A 13,355-nucleotide genomic window follows, 5' to 3' on the forward strand; every position below is an offset into this window, starting at 1 on the left:
CCAGTGCTATTATGTTTCTTGTCATTGCAAGCCAGTTGTACATCCACCTCACATACCATTACGACATTTTGGTCTTTAGTAGTAGCCAAGGAGGCAGACATCATTGTGAAAGACATAAGTATCAGGAGTCATGAGTGTGAAAACATAGTCAAAAGGGATTGCAGCAAAAAAGGAACATTTCCCTTACCCCAAGGATGTAGCATTTTCAAATCTGATTTTATTAAGTAAAGGTGTGGACTGGATGATACCCCTGTAGGAGGTGGGGGGGGACTTTGCCTGACATGAAGGAAAAAAATAACAGACTGAATTCTATTCAACTACAGCAGTAAAAAATCAAACAAACAAAAAAAAAACAAAAAACAAAACCAAAAAAAAAAACAGCTTTGTTTTCTGTGCTTATAATGACTCAGCTAAATTATATAATACCTTAAGAAGCTAACATGTGAGATGTTTATCATTTGTATGTTAAAGACATGCAGAATAACATACCTGCAGTTATGTGGAGCTACTAGAAAGGATAAACCACTACTTTGCTTTGCTGCATCTGTGGCACCGTGCTGCATTTGTGCTATTCCTTAAAGTTTTAGTCAGTTTTTGTTAGGTGTTCAACTTGTCTAGAGTTTGTACTGTTTATTGCTAGTGGCAGTCGGGAAGCTGATGCATTTCTGGGGAAGATAAGGACTACCGGCTAAAGCTTTATCTTTTTTTCATTGGCTCTTTCATTTTGCTAGTTTATTTTATATTGCCCAGACCTGCACTTAGCACAACAAGTCTGCAAGATGCACTTCACAGGCTCAGGGATTTTCAGTTGTAACTTTACCTAATGTAACCTGACTCTTTCAAATCCAATTAGTAATTAGACTCCCACTACGTAAAGGTGCAGTAAGCTGCATGTAGCTGCATAATACAAAGAGATGAGCACCTAGCACCCTAAAAGCAGATTATGCCAGTTCCCTCAGGACTAAATTGTGCAAATCAGCCCACAGCTGCTACACATAGTTCTACACTGTTAATCAAGGTTCCTGAGCTGTATTCTACTGCATTGTAGTAGCCCTATTTGTCAAAGACCATGTTACCCCTAGACAGATTCCCAGAGACCCACAAAGTGAACTTACTGAACTTCAGATCATACAAAACAAAATCGATTATCAGTTTATTACTTATTACAAAACCCCTTCCATGTCTCACGTTCATAGGTTCCCAAACATTATGTATGTACCCCATTAAATAAGATAAATAAGAACTCCATTACTATGGGAGACTTTAATTACCCATCAATTGACTGCAGTACCAACACCACCAAAGTAGGACATGCTCAGAAGTTTGTAAGCCTAAAAAAAAAAAATCAATGAAACATATTGTTACTGGTCTAAATAGAGGAGAAAATATTCTTCACTTGGTACTTAAATTTGCAGAGCCATTGTCCACAACTGCCCTAGTAATTCCTTCTCCGATTAAGTCAAACCACACGCTGCTAACTTTCTTCCTAAAACTATATAAAGCCCATGAAATCAATATATTAGAATTCAAAGACTTTAAGCACAGAAATCTCCTCAGATTCTATGATGAAGTCTCGAAATTCATTTATAATGACATCACCCCAGACATTGCCTCAGCAGATAAAATCACCAAGGAGTTTTATACCCGCATAAATAAATGTATAGAATTGGCAGTCCCATCCAGAACCAAATATAATAAAAGCAAACTATCTTGGTGTTCCACCAACATAAATGAATTCTACACTAAATGTAAAAAAATTAATTGAGTATACATCAGATTTAAAGACCCCAAAGTCAAGCATTAGGAATTTGAAAAAGAATTTTAAAAAGACTTTTAGATTTACTAAAGCAGCACATAAACTCAAGTTGCATCTGAAACCAAAAGGATGGTTCAGTTCTCACCTTGTGCCTCTTTCACCCCCTTGTGCCCCTTGTGTTTGTTCATGTGCCCCCCCAGCTCTTTAAGTGAAGAACAAAAAGTGTAACAAGCAGTTGCTACAGTTTATATCTTGAACATAGTGCTACAGCACTCAAGTGTTAGTTAAAAAATAAAAATAAAAAAACAGTATTTTTTTACAATTTAGACCACACACAGAGCATCATAGTGCTCAGGTTTGACCACAAATGCAAAATCAGATTTTAAAACCAGCATGTGCTAAAGATTGATTGGGATGATGGATTGGATAGCCAGTCATGCCCTTTAACACTTTGCGCAAGGATCAGTTGCCCCCTTTACTCCATCCTTGCTACTCTTCTGCCTGCCAAGGTCAATTACAAATTATTAGTTATGCTAAAAAAATGTAGCAAGCAGTTGCTACAGCGTATATCACAAACGGAGTGCTACAGCACTCAATGATGTATAGAAGTCATACAAAATTACAAAAGAACTCTGACCCACTAGACAATGCCAAAATTGTAGCAAATAAATTTAGTAGAGATTTCACTCCTGAGATTACTCTCCAAAGCCCTACAATCAGCTCTCAAACCCCCTGTCATCACTAAAGAACATGTATTGAAAGTGCAGTCAAACACTTAGAACATTTACTGCCAGGAACCGATGATGACATTCTCAGCTGTTTGATAAATAGTGTCAAACATGCCGTCATGGAATGTCTGTATAAGCTGTTTAACATGAGCCAGGCTACAGGCTCAGATCTGCATTTATTGCGTAAACCACCAGTGATGTCACTCCCTACAGATAACTGTAATGCTGACATGGGAAAATATAAGCCATCAGCCTGACAAGTCTTAGGATACTTGGATGGCTATACATAAATTCACTCCAGGCATGGCTGGCATAGCTCTTCTCACAAAAGGAGGTACAGTTTAGGGTGGAAAGTCACAAGGTGCAGTTTTCACAAGATTAAATAGCCCTGAGCTTCCTATAATTCCTATTTCTGAATAGCACACTAAAATCACATAATTTAACACATATAGTCCAATAGTATATAGTGAGATTTTTACTAGCTAACAGACACAAACCTGGCAAGCCCCCATGAACACTTGTGAAGCATGCACGTGCTTTCTCTACTGATAAACATTTAGATGTACAGCTTTGTGATGGTACTCAGAGGGCATATGTTTAATATACTAGTGTACACTGGGTGTAGCACATGGTCAGTATGGGTACGTATGACAGTGAAATGTCTTACTGGGATCATTGTAGATGAAACAACATCTTACCGACTACTAGAAATGTTATTAGCAGAGGCGTAAAATCCAGGATCAGGGTAGGTGTAAGTGTGCACTTCTGTTGGCCAGTTGATAGGACTCGATATTACAAGCATTCTAACATCTTCATCTCCTGGGTTAGTCTATTATCTAAGACAGCGGTCTATTATTTCACACCATCTTCCCACAGCGTTAAACATAACAAAGGCTGAATTAACTACAATAAGATATGATATGCAGCCATTTCTTAGAATCCATGTTGCTAATCAAAACATTAAAATTTAAAATGGTCCTATTGATAAAGTAAGATTTTTCAGGAACTTATGAAAATGTATTTGGAGTTAACAATAAGGCTTGTCATCCAATTTTTGTTTAAATTTTGCATCAGTTTGCTACATGCTTGAACTCACTGATTAAACTTACATGAAGATGTCCTGACATTGCTGGGAATTGCTGCTCATCTCTTGCAGTGTTTCTTTTTTTACATACTGTGTAAGGTGCAGCATAAAAATGGAGCTTCGCTTATAACTGTAAATATTGTTCAAAGATGTTGCCTTCTTGCTAAAAAAAGTTTTAGTGGAGGAATGAATAGCTAACCAAGATGGAGTTGGAGGCAATTGCCAGCTATACAAGTCCAGTGAACACAGTTGTGTTTCTTCATCTCACACTGGTAGTACTAGCTATTGGCATGTTCTTCAATGCTTGTTTGTCTATGAGATCACATACATAAAGTACACAGGAGATGTCTACAAGGAACTGCTTATTTCACTTGTTGCCTCACTCTTCATGCAATTTGGGCTTCTCTTCCTTCTACTGTGGGTCAGCATTTATGTCTGAAACCCCGATGACAATGAGGAGCTCTTTTTTTTGAAGATTTAGCAGGAAGCAGATGTTACACCTTGCACAGACAGCAATGAAGCTTATTTAAGATTGTCCATTGTTACAAGAAATGGTTTGTCTAGACATATGATTGTCATGCCTCCCTTTACTCAGCTGTCATTAGGGCAGTCATTGAGTATAAAGCCCCCATTTGGTATGTATGTATATATATGTCCAGACACATGCAACAAGTGATATGCTGACAGAGATACTTTATTAAGAGGATACAAGACCTAAACAATATGTCCTACATGGACCAACTCAAAGGCTTGTCACTATACTCAGTATCCTACAGACTGTTAAGAGGTGACCTATATCTGGCATACAAGGCATCCTCCAACCCAGTACTGATGGATTTATTGCACATTAGCAAGACAAGTAGCATCAGAGATTCTTGGTCTAAGGATCTAAACCGCTTCTGGTGTATCAGCAGAACAGTTTGGAGGAAAACGTATATCTCGCAGAGGATACGACTGCTCTAGAACAGACTCCTCATCCATTTAAAACAAAGCTCATCCCTGTCCATATTCAAACACAACTTGGATGGGAAACAAAACTTTACCCCAGGAATGTCCTCTGTAACACCAATGGACATTAGCAGCTCCTGAAGTCTTTATCCCATGCATGGGGCCCCTTAAATTATATATGGCATGATCCCAGTTATTCTCACAAGAGGTAATATATAATTATCAGCCATAGGACAGGTAAATTCAGTCTCTATCCAAAAGGGATATGCTAATTCAAGTACAAAAAAAGGAAACTGGCTAGGCTTAAAATGGCACGAAAGTGCAGCTGACTTATTACTTACTTACAAACCTATGAACCTATAAGCACACTTGTTTGAGGTGGTTGTTTCCATTTATTTTATTTTCAAATTTATTGCTAGACAGCAAGAATGTGAAACCTTACATTTTTTATTCTTTTTTCCTGGTTATAGGAGGGCTTCAACAATTAGTCACATGGCATCAGCCATGGGGGATTTCCGACTTTACACAGGAGTCTTTGACTTTACAGTCTAAGCAACCTGATCTCACTTGCATTTTTTTCCTCTGCTTCTGTTGCTTAAGATGAAAAAGACATCAAAGTATTCAAATAATTCAAAACAATTCAGAGAAAGAACCACTCATAAATATAATGGCATAAATAAAATCGTACTTTATAGTGTATCACTGTAACGAATGTAGCCGTTTCAGTAGTTAAGAAGGCTGCATGCTTACATTTGGTGCAGTAAAGATCATAAGGCAATTATACAGTAAGGTGTATTCCTACACCAGGTGCTTGAATCCACATTCTACTACTGGCACTTAAATGTAGCATTGGGGGGGGTCACTGCACTCCCAAGGTGCCATTATGTGGAAGAGCTGTTAAACTTGAGATGGTGGTACCTTAACTGCAGAGATGTGCTGTAAGTATAGTCTGAAAACATCAATCCTTATAATTATTAATTTCTGTGAATATCTGCAAATGGTCCTATTTTTGTACTCTCATGCATTATAAAATGCTGTTTTTCACTGACTTCAGTTAACAGTAAAACATTGAGATGAGCAAAAACTTTTTTTTTTTAGAAAATCAGAATAATGTTTTGTGACAATCATTGATTCAAGTCAGCACAAAATCCATACAGTATAATGCTTATGATAACACTCACATAAAAAGGCTAAAGCTAGGCTTACTTAGGAAACCTGCTTATAAAGATTTTTTAAGGATATTTTCTTCCTTGATGCACTTACGAGAGCAACACAACATGAGTCAGTGGATTGAACACCACTTCAGGCTTGCTTTGCAAGCTTCGTCTAGAGAACGAAAAACCTTCTGCTATGACTCAACTGTCATGTTGGATACTGGTATGCCATAACATGCTAGGAAACATGACTGGTGTGCCACAACCTGTTTGGGAATATGACAGGCATAATACAACTTGTTAGGAAACATGATCAATATTCCACATTAGGAAACATGACACATATGCCACAACATGTTAGGAAACATGACAGGCATGCTGCAACATGTTAGGAAATATGACCAGTATTCCACATGTTAGGAAACATGACACGTATGCCACAACTTGCTAGGAAACATGACAGGTATGCTACAAAATGTTAGGAAACATGACCAGTATTCCACGTTAGGAAACACGACACGTATGCCACAACATGTTAGGAAACATGACAGGCATGCTATAATACATTAGGAAACATGACCGGTATGCCACAGCATGTTAGGAAACAAAACTGGTATGTCACAACCTGTTAGGGAACATAATGGGTATGCCACAACGTGTTAGGAAACATGATAGACATGCTATAACATGTTAGGAAACATGATGGGTATGCCACAACCAGCTAACATGTTAGGAGACATGACTGGTATGCCACAACATGTTAGGAAACATGACTGGTATGCCACATCATGTTAGAAAACGTGACACGTATGCCACAACATTTTAGGAAACATGATGACTGGTATTCCACGTTAGGAAACATGACAGGTATGCCACAACATGTTAGGAAAATATGACCAGTATTCTACAACATGTTAGGAATCATGACCAGAATGCCATAACATGTTAGGAAATATGACACAGGAGTGGAAGTTCACAAACAATTCACAAGCCTGAGGTAGAGAGCACCACACTGGTTAAAAATGAAGGATGGATATGAAAGCTTAAATACTGTAGCATCATGGTTGTGATGAATAAAAGAATGCTCGACTGTGCTAATGGGGATACAAGTCATTAAAAATAGGTGGGGAAGAACATAAAAAATTTAAAAAATGCCTTATAAAAATGAATACATATTTGGAAAAACAGTAATGTAAAATGGCAGAAAGACGAACTAGTGATGTAAAATGGAGGAGTGTCGGGGGGATTTATGGGGAGGTACATCTGTGGGAACATCACCCACACTGGAAATTTGGGTGGTATTTTCAACACTTCGAAGACATTAGGAGATGGACCTTCCAATGTAGGACTTCCACTAAAAATTATATTGGAGAGGCAAGAATTCTGACCATCACACTTTTTAACACTTTGTATAAACGGTCACTCCTTTCTTTGCTTAACTGTGCATTGTCCTGAATTCTCCCCTCCTCAATAATACACAACCACACCACCTTGCTTTTCAATTAGATCTTTCTTTTGGTAGGCATACGATCAGTTTACTTATAGCATTGACTTAGAAAAGTAGTATCATAAAATGTTTTGCATTATACAGCATTTTATACATATGTACATTGACTGATGATTAAACATGTATTACAGTCTAACTTCATATTATGTTCAGCTGAAAAGCACTGAAGCATCAATCCCTAATGAAGGCATTGGACAGTGTTGCCAGGCAACACATCTGGTCTGACCATTCACTTGCAAGCCTGTTAATTTAGTAGTAGTTTGGATTATCCACCAATAATCTCTACCACCTATCAGTCTGGATTTTTGCCATTTATATTAAAGGCTGCAAAAGGTTCAGAGCAACTCCATCATCATAGATAGTGGGAGCATACAATATGCATTACCTACTATATTAGGAAACAGTATCATCTGAGGGGAACATTCCACCTTCTGTCACTAACTGTGGAAGTGTCCCTGATGCTAGTGTCCCCTATCCGATTTCAGCAAAACCATAACAAGATATTTACCATACTCATTCTCAGCTTAAGCCATTTATAGTCATCCAAACTAAGGGAAGCCATTGAGTTAAAAAAAAACTTCCCTGTAGTGCAAATAAGTCCTTTATATAATGAGCCATCAGCTCCCTCCATGGAGGGACATTCTGCACACTGTATCTTGGTGCAGGGGAACATAGCCTGTACTCTGGCATGGGGAACATAGTCTGGACTCCACATTCTGTCAGAATGTTTAAATATTTCAGGTCATATTCTGAATATCATATCTGCCTCCTTTTCCTCAGACTTACCTTTCCGGCTAAGCCCTACAAACCTACTCTCTCCCACTAAGATCCTCCCTAGACTCAATCTAACTCTCTTTCCTTACCATTTCCTCCTTTTTTATGATACAGTTATAAGGAAAATTTAAATCAGCATATTAATGTAAGTTTGTTCCCCTTTTACCGGTATTGGTGTGACCCATGAAGGTTATTATGTTATGTAAAACTAAGTCTGGTGTGATACGTCAGCATGAGGGGAGAGGGGAGGGGTGAAGACTCCCTCCAAAAGCATTCATTAAAGGCAGACTAAAACAACTAAAGATCTTTTTGTCTCTCATTATTCCAACACATATATGTTTACTCATTGTGAATGCTCTTCTAGAAGAACCTGAAGTGATAAACTTATGTGCAAGTTAAAAAGATCCAGCCCAGCTTCTGTCAGATGTACTCCATACCTGACCTCGGTCTAACTCTCTTTCCACCAAACTTAGTTTTACGTAGCATAAGAACATTCTAGAACAGCTGGTCCATTCTCCTACAAGGCTACAAACATCCTTGTCCTTGTACTCACAAGCAGGGAGAGGGGGCAGTGTTCCCCACCCAATGTAATATCCTCGTTCATCAGATCTGACCATAAGGTAGTATTACTTGAAATAAAAATTAAATCTGGGCATCCAGCAAAACCAAAAACCTTTAGGAACTATTCCAAGGCTAAACTCTCTCTAAGCAACACCTTGGCTAAATTCCAAGCAGCCCCCCAAACCAGTAAACACCACAGAATATACTGAGCTAGTTACAAAATCTCTGTACAGCCACACTGAGAGCTGTATAGAGTGAGATGTGCCCACTCATATTAAGATTAAGACAAACTCAAAAGACAAGCCACGCTGGTGGAGTCACACTATCGATTGGTTATAGAACAAAAGAAAAAAATCTTGGCCAAGTGTAGGAAGAACAAAGCCATACATACTTAAAGCTCCCTGGCCAATCTAATCAGTCAGCTAAGAGGGTTAATTAATACTTTCAAAGGCTAAATTTGAAGAAAAAATAGCTTCTTAGGAAAAGGACAACCACAAAGCTTTCTACAGTTATATCCTTAACCTCAAAGGAAATACACAACAATGCATTAAATTTATTGTAAATGGCATCACCCACACTGAACCGGAGGCCATTTCCAATGTTTTGGTTGACAGGTTCATCTCAAATTCATCCCCCCACTCACCCCCCTGATAGTCCAAAGGAAATACCACATAACACAAGCCTTCAACCGTTACCAGAGAACAGGGCATTAATTCACTTTACAAGGCCAAAAACATTGCATCAATGGGTCCTGATAACATTCTGGAATTTTTAATAAATAGCATAAAACACAACCTCTCTGGTCCACTTGAATTACTTTTCAACTGGAGTCTCCAGTCAGGTTTTGTGCCCAAGGAATGGAAGATGTCTACAGTCATTCCCCTGCACAAAGGAGGTTCAACCACTGATCCGGTTAACTATAGGCCCATAAGTTTTACCAGCCTCATATGTAAGACCATGGAAAGAATCATTATGGACATGATAAATGAGGACATAGGTAATATTTTAATGCTGGACCCATCACAGTTTGGCTTTGTTAAAGGAAAGTCATACTTATTAAATCTGGTGGACTTTTTTGAGAGGGTCACCAAAGCATTGGATAAAGGTAACACTGTGCACACAGCTTACCTCTACCTGGCCAAGACTTTTGCAACAATACCACACTCAGTCATTATAGACAAGCTCACTAACTTAGGTATAAACCCTTTTGTCACTCACTGGATAGCCAACTGGCTCACTGATAGGACCCAGGAGGCCAGTTACTAGTAGAGTCTCCCAGGGCTTGGTACTGGGCGTATTCCTTTTTGGTATCTATTTCTATTAAACATAAGCAAATGTTGAAGGTTTATGGCTGACTAGGTTTACAGACTATTGCAAACTGGGGGTTATGATCGACTACTCTGCACTCACTAGTATTCTTTAAGAACATCTATCTCTGACTAATTAATGGTACCAAAGTCATGGTTTTAAACTCAGTGCTAAGAAATGCATAATTGTACCCTTTGGGAAATAAACCATCCCAGCTAATTACTATTTTGATAATACACACCTAAGAGTTGACCCAGTGGTCAGGGAACTGGGTATGCATATAGACTTTAGCCTTAGCTTTGACAAGCAAGTGGCCACAGTGGTCAGGAAATCCATTTATATTGTTCAACCTATAAGTAAGGGCATGGCATCTAGGTCCAAAGAGGTCATTATCCCACTGTACTCCACCCTTATCAGACCAATCATACAATACAGTTCTCCCTTTGGTGTGTACCTCACAAGGCATATGCAGCAACTAGAGTGACCTCAAAGGTTCATTAAAAAAAGATGACAAGGAGTAACAAACCTGCCTTATGCAAAACTCCTTAAAGCCCTTTCTCTATGCTCAGTCTCCTATAGATTGCTGAGGGGTTATCTATGCCTGGCTTGCAAGGCATCTGCAAACCTCACACTTATGAATCTACATATTTTTTAAGTCAAAGAGTACCAGAAATACCAGGTCTAGGGACCTGAATTTTGTCGGTGACTTAAACAGAACATGCTGGAGAGATAAATATGTGCCCCAGAGACTGCCCGTCATATAGAACAGGCTTCCCATCCATGTGAAACTGTGTTTGTCTATTACCCAGTTTAAGCACAACCTAGAAACCTCCTTCAGGAGGCCATGCCAGTATCTGTACATCTGTGTCAAAACATGTTAATCAGTGGACGTGTATAGTAAGATGTGGGATGCCAAAGCCTCCCCTCATGCAGCTGGTTGGATGTGAGTGATGTAGATGGTCAAAACAGGTGTTGCAGTTAATATTATGCACAACCCCCACCCTCTCCATTTATGTCTTGCAGTATTGCAACAACGTAAGGCCCAAAATCCCTCACAGCTCCTGTTTGTTAATGGTTTCAGATGTTCCGCTGGTGGAGGGCCCAGAATAAAAGGATAAGCTACAGTGATGTCAGCAGGACACCTGTGGCTAGCAGTAGGAAGTAGAACAAGCAGTGAAGGATGTGACTTGAGACTAAACAACAAAAATGCGTAGAAGATTATTAGATTTTCTGAATTTTAGAACTGAAACAGAGGTTAAATAGGATAGAGAAATGGAAATATAGTAAAGAATATAATAATTTATATAATATATACCAAAAGGATAAACAAGTAATGGTAAAGTGAGAGAAGAAAAGTGAAAATAGTAGATGTGTCAGTAGAAGAAGAGGAAGTTTGAAGTTGTTGAGAAGAAGTCCATAGGAAAAGAAAACAAGAAAGTTCAGTTGCTGAGAAGGAAAAAGGATAGAGAAAGAGAAAAAGGCTAGTGACGATACCAACAGACATGTGGCATGGCTGATGATACAGTAGCATGGTCTGCAGCACCACACAGGCAGAGGTCACCCACAGTCGCCATTAGAGAGGACCTTGAAGAGGTAAAATCTGAATACATAGGATCTTAGTAGTTTACTAGGTTATCTATGTGTAGGTCATTTCAAGCCTAGCCAATTCATCTCAATGTAATACCATAGATATGCTAGTCAATACCTAGGATTGCATTTAGTAATGACTGCCTATGTCCAGGAAGGTTGTGGGCACTATCCCCGGTAAGAATTTACAGTGCCCCATAAACTCATCCAGGTTCCTCTTGAACAGTGTCATAGATGTGCTCTGCTTCACATGAATTGGCAGCCTATTCCTAAGATGTGTAAGTCACTGGGAGACAAATATGTCCCTCCAGCATGTCCTATTTAAGTCCTTGGAATGGGTAGTGCTAGTCCCGTTTGATTTACAGATATACAGCAAGTTCATTATGTTTGAGACTGAGATTGCTCTGTAAGCCAGGCAAAAGTCTCCCCTAAGAAGTCTATATGATACATAGTACAGTGACAGGGACTTTAGTTGGCCTGTGTAAGGCATGTGCTGGAATCCCTTGATCTTCTTTGTTAGAAACCTCTGAGGTCTCTCTAATTGCTGCAGGTACTTTGTATGGTACATGCCAAACAGGGCATTATACTCAATTATGGGTTGGATTAGTGCCGAGTATAGAGGGGTTATAACCTCCTTTGCTCTCGAGGCAATGCCTTTGCTAATCAAGGTGGTATGTAGAAAACCTTTTTACTGCAGTATACACATGGCGGTCAAAGTTAAGTCTACTTGTGATCCCAGATCCCTTACTACTTCATGGGTACTTAGAGTATTGTTGTTGATTTGATAGTGTGAAGGGACATTGTTTTTGCCGAAGGGAATAACAATGCATTTCTTTGCATTCAGTTTGAGACCTCAGCTAAGACACCAGTCATTGGTCTGCATAAGACCCTCCTGGAATATACTGACATCTTTTGGGGATTCGATAATTGCACCCAGTTTGCAGTCATCCGCAAATTTGGTCAGCCACAGCCCCTTAGTTTTGGCCTGAACTTCTGAGAAGTATATACCAAACAGTAGGGGCCCCAGCACTGATCTCTGTGGCACCCCGTTGCTTTCAGGTCTGCGGATTGATGTAGAGTCACCCACTTTGATAGTGTGTGTTTGGTTTGTGAGCCAATTGGCAAACCATCTTACAACAAAGGGATTTACATTCAGTTTGCTAAGTTTATCAGTAATGCCTAAGTGTGGGATTGTGTCAAAAGCCTTTGCCAACTTGAGGTATGCCATGTGCACAGATTTGTCCTCATCAATGGCCTTAGTCACATTTTCAAAGAAATCCACCAGATTTAACAGGCAGGATCTGCTCTTGACTAAGCCGTATTGGGTTGGATCCAGGGTTTGAGGTCACCTATGTCTTTATTTATGAGGTCTCTGCCTTTTTTAATTTCTCCAAGTCTTTTGGGTTTCTAATACCATGACGGGAATGAACCCCATTCCTAACTGAGGTATAAAGTACATGACATTAGTATTGTTTCAATTAGTTTTAAATCATCGACAAAAAAAAGATGAGAAGTCTTTACACTTTGTTGTTTTCTGGGAGCCAAATTATAGCCATGACCTAATCTGTTAAGTAGGCATCTTGATGGGTTAAGGGCAAGATAAAAGAGCAGTGGTGAAAGAGAGTCACCCTGGAATATCCCCTTTGAATTGTTTTCCCTGGAGTAATAATTTGTTCTTTATCGTGGCTTAACTGCAGAGTAGTTTGCCACTGTTTCATGGTCGGTGTAATGTAATCAACCAGTGTAGGGTGTATCTTATACATTTTTAAGCACTCTTTTATCCATGAATGTAAGATACTGTCAAATGCTTTTTTATAATCTATCCATGCCACACTTAGATTCTTCCCCTTTTTACAGTTCTCGATTATGAATTTATTTAACATCAAATGATCCTTTGCTCCATACAACTTTCTTTTATTACCCGTTTGTTCTATTGGCATGATTGAGT

At 39.0% G+C, this 13,355-nt stretch overlaps 1 pseudogene; it reads left to right on the forward strand.

The window, feature by feature from the left end:
• Window positions 1-3,771: 3,771 nt before the first annotated feature.
• On the forward strand, window positions 3,772-4,007 carry LOC122814882 (annotated as a pseudogene).
• Window positions 4,008-13,355: the final 9,348 nt, after the last annotated feature.

This window comes from Protopterus annectens, chromosome 11.part0 (assembly GCF_019279795.1).
Source record: "Protopterus annectens isolate FY-2018-M chromosome 11.part0, PAN1.0, whole genome shotgun sequence".
In the NCBI taxonomy this organism is placed as follows: Eukaryota; Metazoa; Chordata; order Ceratodontiformes; family Protopteridae; genus Protopterus; species Protopterus annectens.